At 52.0% G+C, this 13,119-nt stretch overlaps 1 protein-coding gene across 4 annotated transcripts in view; it reads right to left on the bottom strand.

Moving 5' to 3' along the window:
* ELF4 (E74 like ETS transcription factor 4) overlaps window positions 1-13,119 on the bottom strand; it is a 44,026-nt gene that overhangs the window by 24,785 nt on the left and 6,122 nt on the right. Inside the window, exon 1 of one of the 4 annotated variants that reach the window (XM_037511950.2) lies at window positions 11,591-11,673. The exons of 1 other annotated variant lie outside the window; for it this stretch is intronic. The gene's annotated coding sequence lies outside the window, so the exon portion shown is untranslated. Of the gene's footprint in view, window positions 1-11,340; window positions 11,360-11,590; window positions 11,674-13,119 lie in introns of those variants that run through there. 2 more of the 4 variants (XM_037511953.2, XM_054695562.1) reach the window with 2 other exon arrangements.

Here is a 13,119-nt window from a genome sequence, read left to right as displayed (position 1 = left end):
TGATACATGGAGCAGATAATCACGGATCCATTCACCAAAAATGGGTTATAAATGAAGGCCAAGTAATAAATCATCCTATTTTACAAATACATGGTAAAGCTAAGGAACTCTGTAGCCAAAGAATATCAATAAAAAGATAAGCATCTTGGAAAATGACAATAACATTAGAAAATGACAATAACAATAAAATTTATAACCATGATTATAAAATAAGATTACAAAAGCAAGGCCAAGCCAATCTGTTATAACAATTAATGTAAATGGGATAAATTCAAGTATTTAAACAAAATGATATTGATAATCTGATTCTAAAATTCATACAGAATTATAAAGGAATTAAAATACCCGAAAACAATTTTGAAAAATAACAAGTTGGAGAACTAACACTACCAGATTTCAGCTACAATCATCAGAAGAGTTGGTATTGGCATAAAGTTAGACAAAAGATCAATCAATGGAACAGAATATAGAGTTCATACATAAGCCCACATATACAAGGACAACTGCAGTAGATTAACGATAGCTTTTTCAACAAATGGTCCTGAATAATTGGATTGCCATATGTGAAAAGAAAAAGAACTTGGATTGATACCTCTCATCATAAGGAAAAGTTAACTCAAAACAGATCAAAAGATCAAAATATAAAGCTGAAAACTACAAAACTTCCAAAAGAAAACATAAGACAGAATACTTGTGACCTAGGGCTAGATGAAGAGCTTTTAAATACAATACCAAAAGCTTCATCCATAAAAATTGATTTAGTTGGACTTCATTGAAATTAAAAACTTCTCTTCAAAAGACACTGTGAAGAGAATGAAAAGACAAGCCACACACTGGGAGAAAATCTTTGCAAAGCACGTATCTGATAAAGATCCTATATCCAGAACATATAAAGAACTCTCCAAATTCAACCACAAGAAAACAAGTCAATTTAAAAATGGGCAAAGATTAAAGAAATTAAGAAAACAATTCCATTCACAATTGCTTCAAAAAAGTGTCAAATACCTAGGAATTAACCTAACCAGAGGTGAAGGACTTGTACAACAAAAACTACAAGAAGTTATTAAAGGATTTAGATCATGACATAAGGAGATGGAAAGACACTCCATGCTCATGAATAGGGAGAATAAATATAGTCGAAATGACTATTCTACCTAAAGCAATATGTAAATTTAATGCAGACCTCATTGAAATACCAACAATATTCTTTATTTTTTTTTAAAGATTTATTTATTTATACAAGCACTGGGTACAGTCAGAAGCGCGGGAGGGTGAGAGAATTCACCAGAGCCAGAGCGGGGAGCAGAGCAGGCAGAAGGACCGAAGTACACTGCTGAGGGGAGCAGCGGGCATGGCAGGAGAGGTCTGCGCGCCATGCGGGACCCTCCTCCAGTGGCCGGGGAGCAGCCGGGGATCGAACCAGCGCTGCAGAGGCTGCGGGCAGCTTTGCAACCCAGCGCTCAACCACTGCGCCACCGGGGAGGCCCCCAACAATATTCTTTAAACAAGTTTAACAAGTATAGAAATTTATATAGAACCATAGAGGCCTCAAATGGCAAAAGCAATTCTGAGAAAAAAGAAAGAAATGAAGGCATCAATATGTGATTGGCAGGAAAACAGACACAAGGATCAATGGAATAGAATCCAAAGCCCAGAAATAAATCCACACACATATCAATAATTTATAATAAAGGATCCATGACCGTACAATGGGGAAGAGTCTCTGTAACAAGTACAGCTGGGAAAACTGGATGACCACACGTAAAAAAATGAAGTTGGATCACTATCTAATTTCATGCACAAAAATAAATTCTAAATGGATTAAAGACTTAGATATAAGGGCCACAACAATAAAACACACAGAAGAAAACATTGGCGATATCTCCACGACATCAGCGATAAAGATGGTTTTGGACACTCAACCCTTATGGCAAGGGAATAAAAACGAAAATAAACAATTGAGCGTAGCTCAAATTTAGAACCTTTTACAAAATGAAAGAAAATATTAACAGACAAAAAAGACATCCTGCCAAACGGAAGAAAACATATTACACAACCAACAGAGGGTTAATATCTAAGGTATAGATACATATATACACACACACACATATATATGGATATATATATAAAACTTATACAACTGAACAATAAAAAAAATAACCCAATTAATAAATCAAAGAAGATCTGAACAGACAATTCACCAAAGAAGATAACCAGAATGCCAATAGATAGATGAAAAAATGTTCACCGTCACTTCTAACAAGGGAAATGCATGTTAAAACCATGATGAGGGGCATCCCCGGTGGCGCAGCGGTTGAGCACTGGGTTGTGAAGCTGCCCGCACCTCTGCAGCGCCGGTTCGATCCCCGGCTGCTCCCGGCCACCGGAGGAGGGTCCCACATGGCGCGCAGACCTCTCCTGCCGCCCGCTGCTCCCCTCAGCAGTGTACTTCGGTCCTTCTGCCTGCTCTGCTCCCCACTCTGGCTCTGGTGAATTCTCTCACCCTCCCGCGCTTCTGACTGTACCCAGTCCTTGTATAAATAAATAAATAAATAAATAAATAAATAAATAAATAAATAAATAATAAAATCTTAAAAAAAAACATGATGAGATATCATTTCACACCTGGGAGGATGGCACATATTAAAAAGAACCCCCTTGGGCCTCCCTGGTGGCGCAAGGGGTTAAGACGCAACCTATGAAGCTAGCTGCAGCCTCGGCAGCACGAGTTCGATCCCTGGCCAGGGAGATACCCACATGGCACAGCAGACCTCTCCTGACTCGTCCGCTGCTCCCCTCAGCAGTGTATTTCAGTCAGTCTGCCTGTTCTGTTTCCCACTCTGTCTCTGGTGAATCCTCTCACCCCCTTCCCCCACACACCTCTGGCCTACACCCCAGTTCTTATATGCATAAATAAATAAATCTTTAAAAAAATAAAAAGAAAAACAAAAAGAACCCCCTCAAAAGTGATGGAGAAGACGCAGAGAAAGAGGAATCCCATTACACTATCACTATTGGGGGGAACGTAAATTGGTGTAGCCATTTTAGAAAGTGAAGTGGATTTACCTTAAAAAACTAAAAATTGAAATACTGTAGGATCCAGCAATCCCACTCCTGAGCAGCTATCCAAAGAACATGAAAACATCAACTTTAAAAAATAATGCACTCTACAGTGTTTATTGCAGCATTATTTACAATAGCTGGACTCAGCCAGCCACCTAAGTACCCACCAACCTAAGTGACAGAGGATTGGATTCAGAAGCTGTGGTAAATCCACACTATGGAATACTATTCAGCCATAAGAAAAGACAAAATGTTGCCACTTACAGCAAAATGGAAGGAGTTCGGGGGAATTATGTATAGTTACACAAATCAGAAGACAAAGACAAATATTGGACGTTTGCATAGTGGACAACTGGATGAGTAAATACTTATAAAAAAAACTAGTGGACATTAATGTGAAACAAGGGAGGTTTCTGAGGTGAAGAGGGAGGGTAGGGACGAAGGGTCAAAGGGACATAAGGGATGGTGGCGGGGAAAATCATGGGCGAAGATCTGGACACTGCACCAAAGGAGATACATGGGTGATATATAAGTGCGTGAAAAAATATTTAACGAGGGAAATATAAATTAAAACCACAATGAGATACTACTGCACACCGATTAGAATGGCTAAAATTAAAAAGAGTGTCTGTATCAAATGTTGACGAGGATGTGGAGCAACTGAAACTGTCGTGCACTGCTGATGGGATTGTAAAATGGATTGCAAGCATGTCGGAAAATAATTTGCCAGTTTCTTAAAAAGTTGAACCTACAAATACTATCCAGTCCTTCTACTCCTAGATATTTAACCAACAGAAAAGGAAATCTACAGTCACAGAAGTTCTTGTACACAGATGTTCACAGCACCTTTATCCGTAATACACAAAAAGTGAGAAGGGGGGGGGGAAACCACCAAATACCCGTCAACTGTTTATAAACCATGTATGAGGTATGGATACTGCTTAGCAATGAAAAGGACTAATATATACTGATGTATATGTAACGTGTGTAAATCATAAAATAAATATGCTGAATGAAAAAAAGAGATACATGATATATGCAAACACACAAAAAAGAATACAAGTTACATGATTCCTTTTATATAAAATTCTAGAACATGCAAACTAATCCAGAGTGACAAAAAGCAGATAAGTGGTTGCTCAGGATGAGGAGGGATCACAAAGGTGCACAAGGAAGGTTTTGGGGGACGATGGTTTCAGGAGTATGTAAATATGTCAAATATTACCCAAATGACACAGAAACATGAATTCCAAAGGGCACCTGCACCCCTATGTTTATAGCAACACAATTTACAATAGCTGAGTTATGGAAAAGACCCAAATGCCCAAAAATAGATGACTGGATCAAGAAGATGTGGTCCATATACACCATGGAATATTACTCAGCATTCAAAAAAGATAAACACATGCAATTTGCAGCAACATGGGTGGAGCTAGAAGGGATCATGCTCAGCAAAGTAAGTCAGAAAGAAAAAGAAAAATACCGGATGGTCTCACTCATAGCAGGAATCTAGAAAACCTAAATAAGGGACCAGGAAAAAGACTAATCAATACAAAGTAAAAATCAAAATCAACAAGCAACTATAAACCAGAGACACACTACGGGGGTGGGAGGCGTGGAGAGGAAGGACACTAGGGTCAAAATAAGGGGGTGGGGTGCAATTGTATGGGGATTATAACCAAAATGAAAATGCATACATTGTGCAAAAATGAAAAATGATGTAAGAATTATATAAAATAAACTATTTTAAAAATATGTCAAATATTATCAAATTATACACTTTAAATATGTGCAGTTTATTGTGCAGTTTATTATTATTTCAAAAAAAGTGTTAGATAAAGAAAGAGTGCCCCAGGGCCTCCCCGGTGGGGCAGCAGGTTGAGCAGCACGATGAAGCTGTCCGCAGCCTCTGCAGCATGGGTTTGATTCCCAGCCAGCCAGGGAGATGCCCACATGGCGCAGCAGACCTCTCCTGTCTCACCCGCTGCTCCTTTCAGCAGTGTTATTGGTCCGTCTGCCTGTTCTGTTGCCCACTCTGTCTCAGTGAATCCTCTCACCCTCCCACACCTCTGGCCTGTACCCCAGCTCTTGTATAAATATATAAATCTTTAAAAGATAAATAAAAACATAAAATTATTTTTTAAAAAAAGAGTTCCCCAGACTGTGTTAAATAACAGCAACCGCTATGTAATTTTAAATATTGTAAATAGTCATAATAAATGATATTATTATGTAATTTAATTATAAAATAATATTACCATACACAGACAAAATAAGCAAGAGTACCAGGCTCACCTAAAAGCACATTCCTTGGTACCACCAGTAGAGAGCAATTCTTTGAACCTGGGGGCTCATAGGGGGGCTGATTCTAATGGCCTTGTGTTCTTTTGCTGTTGCTTGTCATTGCGCCTCGCCCGGCATGCCCCATTGCTCAGCCTGCTCTTTCCTCTTTTGAAAGGTCAGCTGCCCTCTCACTTCCACGAACCTTACCCAATCAATCCGAGGACAGAGAAGAATGGCCTTTCTCCACATAAGCCCGTCGGGCCCATCTTGACCCTATCTACAAACCTTACACGCCCTAGGCTGGCTGGCATGTCAGTCCCGCCCACGACAGGGCTAAGTGCATGGGCATGACTACGCTGTAGAAGTGGGTGTAGATCCTATGGAGCAGAGGGGTGAGCCTGTTGTGCCTTTTTTTTTTTTTTTTTAAGGATTCTCAGAGAATCAGCAGAGCTGAAGGAGCCTCTCTTATCCTCTCAGATCATTGTGGGGAAAAAACAGATTATCTCTTAAATCTATACCTGAGCACCTCCTTGTTCTCAGGTCATCAGGAATTTGGGGAGGTTAAGACGAATTGCCCACTCTCCCACCCCCCCAAGGCCTAGCAGTTCAACCTGAAGGGAGGGCCCTAGGGGTCGAGGTCAGTGACTGGGGTGTGGTCCCAGGGTGGTCCAATTTATCCTGGGCCTCCTGTCCCTGTGGCTGTCACAGGCTCCTGAAGCAAACACACTATTTGATAGTAGAGGAAACCTCCAAGTTATTTTCTGGGAGGCCTTTGGAATGGGAATGGCCCTCAGCACCCTGGGGCAGCTTTTAGGCAAAGGCAATGCCCTCGCCCCAACCCTAGACTTCTGGGCATTGGCCCAGAACGAAGCCAGCATCTATGCTACAAAAGGAGGGAGACAGTGAGCAGTGGTTGGCCAGTAGGCCCACAGAAAACGACACTCAGTAGGGTAATAACAACAAACTGATGATTGCTAAATAGGTCCCAGGGGGTGGGACATGAAGCCTTTTCTCAAAGGAACTAACTTACTTCCTGCAGCAAATGCTACTCAAGATGAGAGTGGTGAAGAAATAAAGATGGCAGTGTTAATAACAGACTGATGTTTTACTCTTCGCTACAGCACTGCCTGCCACCCAGAAGAAAGACTTAACACACACACACCCCTCTTCTTTCATACCCCCTCATCCTGTATGATGGGATAGTTAACAAAATCTTAGCAGAAAGATCTAGAAAATCTCCATCTTGATTTTAGGAATGGCTGTGCCTTGCCCTGCCAGCACTGCCGGAGAGGAATTGATCCCTGGAGGTTGGCAAAGTCAAAGGCACGCAAAAGGAAAACAACAATAACTACAGCAGCCACAGGAATAATAATAATAGCAACTGCTAACACCTGTTAGGTGTTGGCCCGGTGTCGCACACCATGCTGAGTGCTTTACGTAATGATCATCCTCACTCCATGACGTAGCTGCTGAGACCCAGAGTAGTTAAGTGACGAGCCTACAGTCACACAACCAGTGAGTGGTAAGTCTGGGATACGAATGCAGAGAGCCTGTGCTCTCGCATGCTCAGGACAATAGACTGGGTTAGACTGAAGAGAAAAGGAAGCTTCTGGAAGGGCAGGGAGGCCAACAGGCAGGGAGTGCCTGCCTAGACTGGGGCAAGAAAATGGTTCCGCAAGAAGGTGGACACCTCAGGCAGTTTGCTCAGCCTGGGCAAGCTGCTTTTAACCTCTTGCTTCTTGTCAGTCTGGCACTGTCCCGTGCCATCCCTCTTGCATGAAACTCCCTTCCCGGCTGCCAGGCCTTCCCTGCCCCCTCCTGGGAGCAGGCTGGGGTCTCCTTGCCAAGAAACTCACCTTAAGATAAGAGAAAGGGCACCCCATGGATCCCAGCAGCGTTGCAAGGTGCCGGTGGGGCGCAGGGCAGGAGGGAAGCCATGGAGCGGGAATGTGGCATGGGGCGAGGCATGTCTCAGAGTGTTTTTATCCAATGAAACCCCCCAGGGGCCATGGCCCCCCCCCCACACCCAGTCGGGGGAGACACAAAAGCAGTACAACCAATGTATGGTTGGTCCTCGCTCTTGCCCTTGCCTGAGGTGGGGTGAGGAGGGGGGTGGGTCCGGGCAGAAATGCGTGGGACTCTCTAGACCCCTTGGCTCCTGACTGGTTGAGAGCGTGAGCATTTCTGTCCTTCACCCGAACCTCGGCTTTTGGGGACTTGTCAGAACCCTGGGGAAAAGCAGAACCCAACGAGCCCGTGCCTGCCACGAACAGCTGTGACTCAGTTCCTCCGGCCCTCAGATGGCCCTACCTCTTCTTTCCCCTCCGGCTGCCTTCCCCACCACTCCGTTTGCGTGTGTGGTCGGGGTGCGGGGCAGTAAGGGGAGCTCACAATGAAGTCCCCTCAGCGCGGGTGGCAAGAAGCCTGGCCACCTTTTGCGTCTCAGCAATAGGCGCGGAGCTCCCGGTCCAGGTCAGCCATTTCATATCTCCTTAAGTGGACACGAGGGTCTGCCCTGAGCCACCCACCCTGGCTTCCCTGGTCTTTCACGTGACAGGCATTTGACAAACGATTACCCAGGCTTCGAAGGTCCGTCTGTGGCCAGGGAAGAGAGAAAAGTGTCTCCCCCCTTGCACCTCCCCCCTCCGGCCAAATCCCCCCAAACACCCCCACCCCCCTTCAAGGCCCAGCCGATGCCCACATCCCTCACAAAGCCTGCCCTCTGCCCAGCAACTGCTGCTGACCTCGGTGCCCTGGCCATCTCTGTGCCCTGCTCCAAGGAGCACGATTAGCACCTGACTGGCCACTGGCTGGCTGCCTGTCCTCGCCTCTGATTGTCTCAGTGTCTTAGTCATCTCTCCCCCACCACCTCCTTTTTTCAACTCCCCCACAGCGCCTAGCACAGGTTGGGCACACAGTAGGTGTTAATAAATGTCTGTTGAATTGAAACTCAGCAGCCCCTATGAGGTCAGAACCCTCATAAGCACCCCGACCAGCAGTTCCTTGGCAACCAGCGCCGGGGCCCCAGCTACTGGGCATTAGTGGCGTGGCCGCTATTACAGGCCACGAGAGGCTCAGCGGCCAGAGATTTGCAGGCAGGCTGGTGTTGATGAGAAAAGCCCCTGACCCCTAGGAAAGTGCCCATGGGCTTCTGGGTACCTCAGATGAGTTTTCTTTCTCCCCTGCAGAACTAGTTTTCAGCCCGAGAACCACAAAGGGAATAAATTGGCAATAAAGCCAGAAACCTCTTTGCAGCTTAGACATCCTGGAGTGATAACCAAGCCCCGGTTGAGGTCAGGCCCCTGCCTGAGGAGAGAAGCTGCCCAAGGCCCTTTGCAGCTCAGTGGGGGACCACCAGGAGGTGCAGAAGGCATGGCAGGCATAGGCCCTGCCACTCGCAGGGCTAGGGGGCTGCTTGGGGGCGACCCAACGTAATGCCATCCTGGAACCCAACAAATCACGTCACTGAGTGCTTGCCACCTGTAGCCCAAGCAGGAACCAGGTGTAACCTTCGCTCTCAGCCAAGTCCTAGGACAGGTCACTCTCGCGGGGTGGGAGCCTCCAGACCAGAACCTAGCTTGGGTCCCCTGGCAAAACTGGGGTGCCTAGCTCTGAATACTGGCTCGGGGCTTCACAGTGGCTTTGAATTACGGTTATGTAAAACCTAGACATTCTCCCTGGTCCCTCTACCACCCTCCCCTGCACCAGCCCACAGCAGAAGGGACACACGATCCCAGAAGGCAGGTGATGTGTTCTCACCTCCATATTTCCCTCACTGCCACTTCACTGATGCCTAGTACTGGGACTGGCTCTCAGCAAATGTTTGTCAAGTTGAATCCAAGTTTCAGGCACTCCATCAGACAACATCACAAGAGTGGCTCACGCATACAATGAGCCCCGCACTGTTCCAATGAGCCGCTTCTGTGTATTTGCCCCTCAGCACAACCTTACGAGAAAGTTCTCATTTGACAGATGAGGAAACTGAGGCACACACAAAACTAGCATTGCACAGCTAATAAATAACAAAGCTGGGATTGAGACCCAGACTGTCTGACTCTAGGGAGTGGAGGTTAAATGAGAAATTTGCGGGGTGGCAAGGACTAAGGCCAAGTTTAGGAGCAGGGATTTCCACGAGAAGTCTGGCTGGACCTCTCCAGCATGTAAGTCCTGACTCTTGCAGGCTAGGGGCATCTGCACATCCTACCAATCAAGCCCATGAACCAGACCACACACCCTCAGATTTAGATCCCGACTCAAGACAGAGGAGATGGAGCCACTGTGCCACCATTTAGGTAGGGGGAGGGTGGCTTTTGAGCCCCCAGCTTGTCCAGGGGTGGGCACCAGCTCCTGAGCAACCACCAGAGCAAACAGTGCAGCCGTGGGAGGAATGCCAGACATAGTTGCAAACAGCCACTCCTTCGACTCACAGCTAAAGGCTGGGTGAGGGTGGCAATGAGGAGCCTGCTCAGCACGTCCCCCCCATGACATCTACCTCAGGCGTTGAACGGAACCCCAGAGACAACCACATGCAAGGCAGCCTCTTCTTCACACGGGCCAGGTTACCAAGTCCTCCAAGATAATTTTCATGAACTCAAGAGAGCTCCCGCTAGGCTGTTCGTGCTCCACTGAATTAATGGTTGAGAAAGCGCTTTATAACCAACGGGTAAACCTTGTGTAACTAACAGCGAGGAAGGATTTGCATTCTTACCAGGCATACGTGTTCCCCAGGCATTTTTATTGCCAAAGTGTCCCGTCTCTCCCAAAGGGGGTGGCTCGATCTGTTCCCTCCAACCCCCTGCAACCTGGTACTCAGGCCAGGGGTCAGCCTGAAGGGGGTGAGTCTCTGATGGGCGTGCCCACCAGCTGTTGGGGCCCCGCAGCGGTGGCTCAGGCCCTAGGGTGGTGACCTCACTTCCGCTCCTGCCTCCCCACCTCCTCAGCACTCCTCCCATTTGAGGCCCCACCAGGCCAAAATCGAGAAGTCCAAGGTTAACTGTTCCTCCCCACTTTAAGAGCTAATTAAAATGATTAGTCGCCATGAAGTGTCAAACATTAACCAGAAGAAGCTGCAGGACCTGACAGGCCTCTATCTCAGGCAGAAGGATGAGGGTCACGAAGCAAACGGCTCTCAAATCCCCAGGCTGCTGCTGGGGAGGGAGGGGGCGGCCGGGGAGAACCTGGCTGGGCCGAGGTGCCAGGGAGTCAGGAGGTGGCTCTGGGCCCGAGGGCCAGAAAGTGGCCAGGAAAGGGCGGCAGGGCTAGCGTGAGGTGGAGAGAGCAGGGATCCACCGAGCGGACCCCGCCTGAGCAAGGCGCTGTCGGGGGCCTGCGACCCCGCGCGGCGTGGCCGGCCGCGGAGAGAGCAGCGGAGAGGCGGGCGGGAACCGCCTGAGAGGGCGCCGGCCGCAGCCGGCAGCGGCAACGCGGGAAGGCGGGCGGCGGGCGGCGGGCTCACACCGAAACCGTGGCCCCGGCCAATTGGGGCGCGATCGCTCTTCGGCGATCCGGTGAGCCAAGCCAGGGATGTGCGCGTGAGCGCGCGTGTGAGAGAGGCTGGCTGTGCGAGTGTGAGAACCCAGGCGCCCCCGAAGCCCTGGGGGTCGCCCCTCCGAGCCGCCCAGCAGCCCCGCCGCCACGGTCCCGCCCAACCTCCCGCTCCCGAGCAGCGAGCTTTTGGGGGTCCGGTGTCACGATCGGTCCCGCGGACCCGGGCTGTCAGGGACCGGGCTGCCCCCGGCGCGGGAACGTGGGACCCCACCTCACGCCCCACCCCCAACTCCACTCGCGAAGGCGACTCCGCTGCTCACCCGCGATCGGAGCCCGAGTTCCCTCACACACGCGCGGCGCGCCGAGGCCGGGGCGGGACCCCACCCGCCGCGCTCCCCCACCCTTGCCTGCCCCCCCCCCACTCCCGAGCCCCGCGCCCGCGATCCCCACCTCAGGCCAACTTTCCGAGGCGCCCGCAGCCTCCCCGAACCCGCGCCTTCGACGTACCTGAGGCGAGAGAGCTCGCTCGCCGGGGTCCCCTCCCCGCTGCCGGGAGCCCAGACGCGGGGCCCCGGCCCGGCCCGCCCGGCCGCCTCTCCCCTGAGGACGCCCGCCCGGCCCTCGGCGCCGGCGAAAGGAGAAGTGGAGACGGAGCGCGGCGCCCACTCCGGCCCGCGCCCGCGGGGCCGCGCTCCCCCTCCGCGCGGCCTCGTCCCCTCCCTGCCCGGCGGCCCCCGGCCCCGCGCCCGTGACTCACCTCGGCGCCGGGGCCGGCTGGTCCGGGCGGGCGAGGCGCGGGCTCTCCCACACGTCGCGCCGCCGCTGGCGAGCTGGAGGGCGCGAGCGCGCGCCAGGTGAGACGGCGGCGCCCCCGAGCAAAGGGCTCTCGGGCGGGGCGCCCGGGGGGGGGCGCGAGGCGGCGGAGACCCGCGCTGAGGCGACCGCGCGGGCGAGCAGCGAAAGGGGAAACGGCGCCCGAGACGCTCGTCGCCGCAGGCGGCGGCTGGGGCGGCGCGCGGGCGGGAGGGAAGAGCCGGAGGGAGGAGGGACCGACGGGAGGGACGGCGGGCGGGCCGGGGGAGGGCGCGGGCGAGGGGGAGGGCCGCGGCGCCGCGGTGGAAACAGCGCCCCTCCGCCCCCTGGCCCGCCGCGGGCGCCAGCACGGCAGGGGGAGCCACGCCAGGGGCCGCGCGGCCTCTCCGCCCCCGCCCCGCCCGCCGGGGCCCGCCGCCCTCTCAGCCCGCGGCGCCCGCCCCGGCCCGGGCCGCGCCCCCGACTCCGCTCCCCCCGGCCGGCCGGGGCGTGGGGCTCTCCGTCAGGGTCCTGCCCGCGCGGCGCGCGGCCGCCCAGCCAGCCCCCCCCGGAGCGCGACCCCGGCCCCTCGCCGCCCCGCCCCGCCCCGGGCCCGCCGCTCTGCCCCCCGGGGCCGCCGGCCTTCACGCTGTCGACGCCTCGAGGCGCGAGCCCCGGAGCAACATGTTCCCGGGCGCCCGCTGCGCTCGGGGCTGGCCGAGCGAGCGGCGGGGGAGAACAGGAGGTGCCCAGAGGATACAAATCGTACACGATAGGGCCAGCGCCCGCGGGATCCCGGCCCGGTGACCTTGGGCTGTGGGGCGACTGGCGAGTGGGGGCGGGGGGCTTCACAGGGAAGGCCCGTCTAGGGGGCTGCGGGTGGTGGGGGCCAGGAGACCGTGAGCCCAGGGCAGGGCTGGTGGCGGGGAGAGGCGCCGGTGCGGCAGGTGCGGAGGCAGAGTTGCAGAGCCGGGGAAAGCACATGCTCTGGTTGAACCCCAGTCTCCCATTCTATCTCCCCATTACCAGCTCCTCTGATCTGCCTGGGCCGTGCCATTTCTCCCGCCCCCAGCCCCACCTGGCCCCACAGCTAGGAGGCTTAGAAGGGACTCTGTCGGCAACTGTCCCTCCTCATGGCTCTGCTGGTATGGTGAAGGGGTGCAGCCAGGACTCAGCCCTGGCATCTCCTTGGCAGAAAGCAGCAAAGCAGAAGGGACCCCAGGGAAGGAGGACCCTGAGTTTCAGGGTCCTGTTCAGCCTGCTGCCCAAGTCCTGGAAAAGGATGGTATCTGACCCAGGACGGGGGGAAAAGAGTGACGATGGAAGATGGCGGTGAAGATGGCTGCACATCCTCAATACCCTGGGAAAGACCTAGTGACTCGACTGGGACGCGGGCCCTAGAGACCTCTTGGCAACCTGTGACCAGCCCCTAAACATGCGCCAAGAGCAAATTTCCACTTTCGTCTTTTATAAGTGGATATGCCGGGCCTCCCT

The sequence above is a fragment of the Talpa occidentalis genome, unplaced genomic scaffold (assembly GCF_014898055.3).
Source record: "Talpa occidentalis isolate TD23 unplaced genomic scaffold, MPIMG_talOcc4v2.1 talOcc4.15, whole genome shotgun sequence".
NCBI lineage: Eukaryota > Metazoa > Chordata > Mammalia > Eulipotyphla > Talpidae > Talpa > Talpa occidentalis.
The sequence above is the reverse complement of the archived record's forward strand: the minus strand, read 5'-3'. Positions and strand labels throughout refer to the sequence as shown.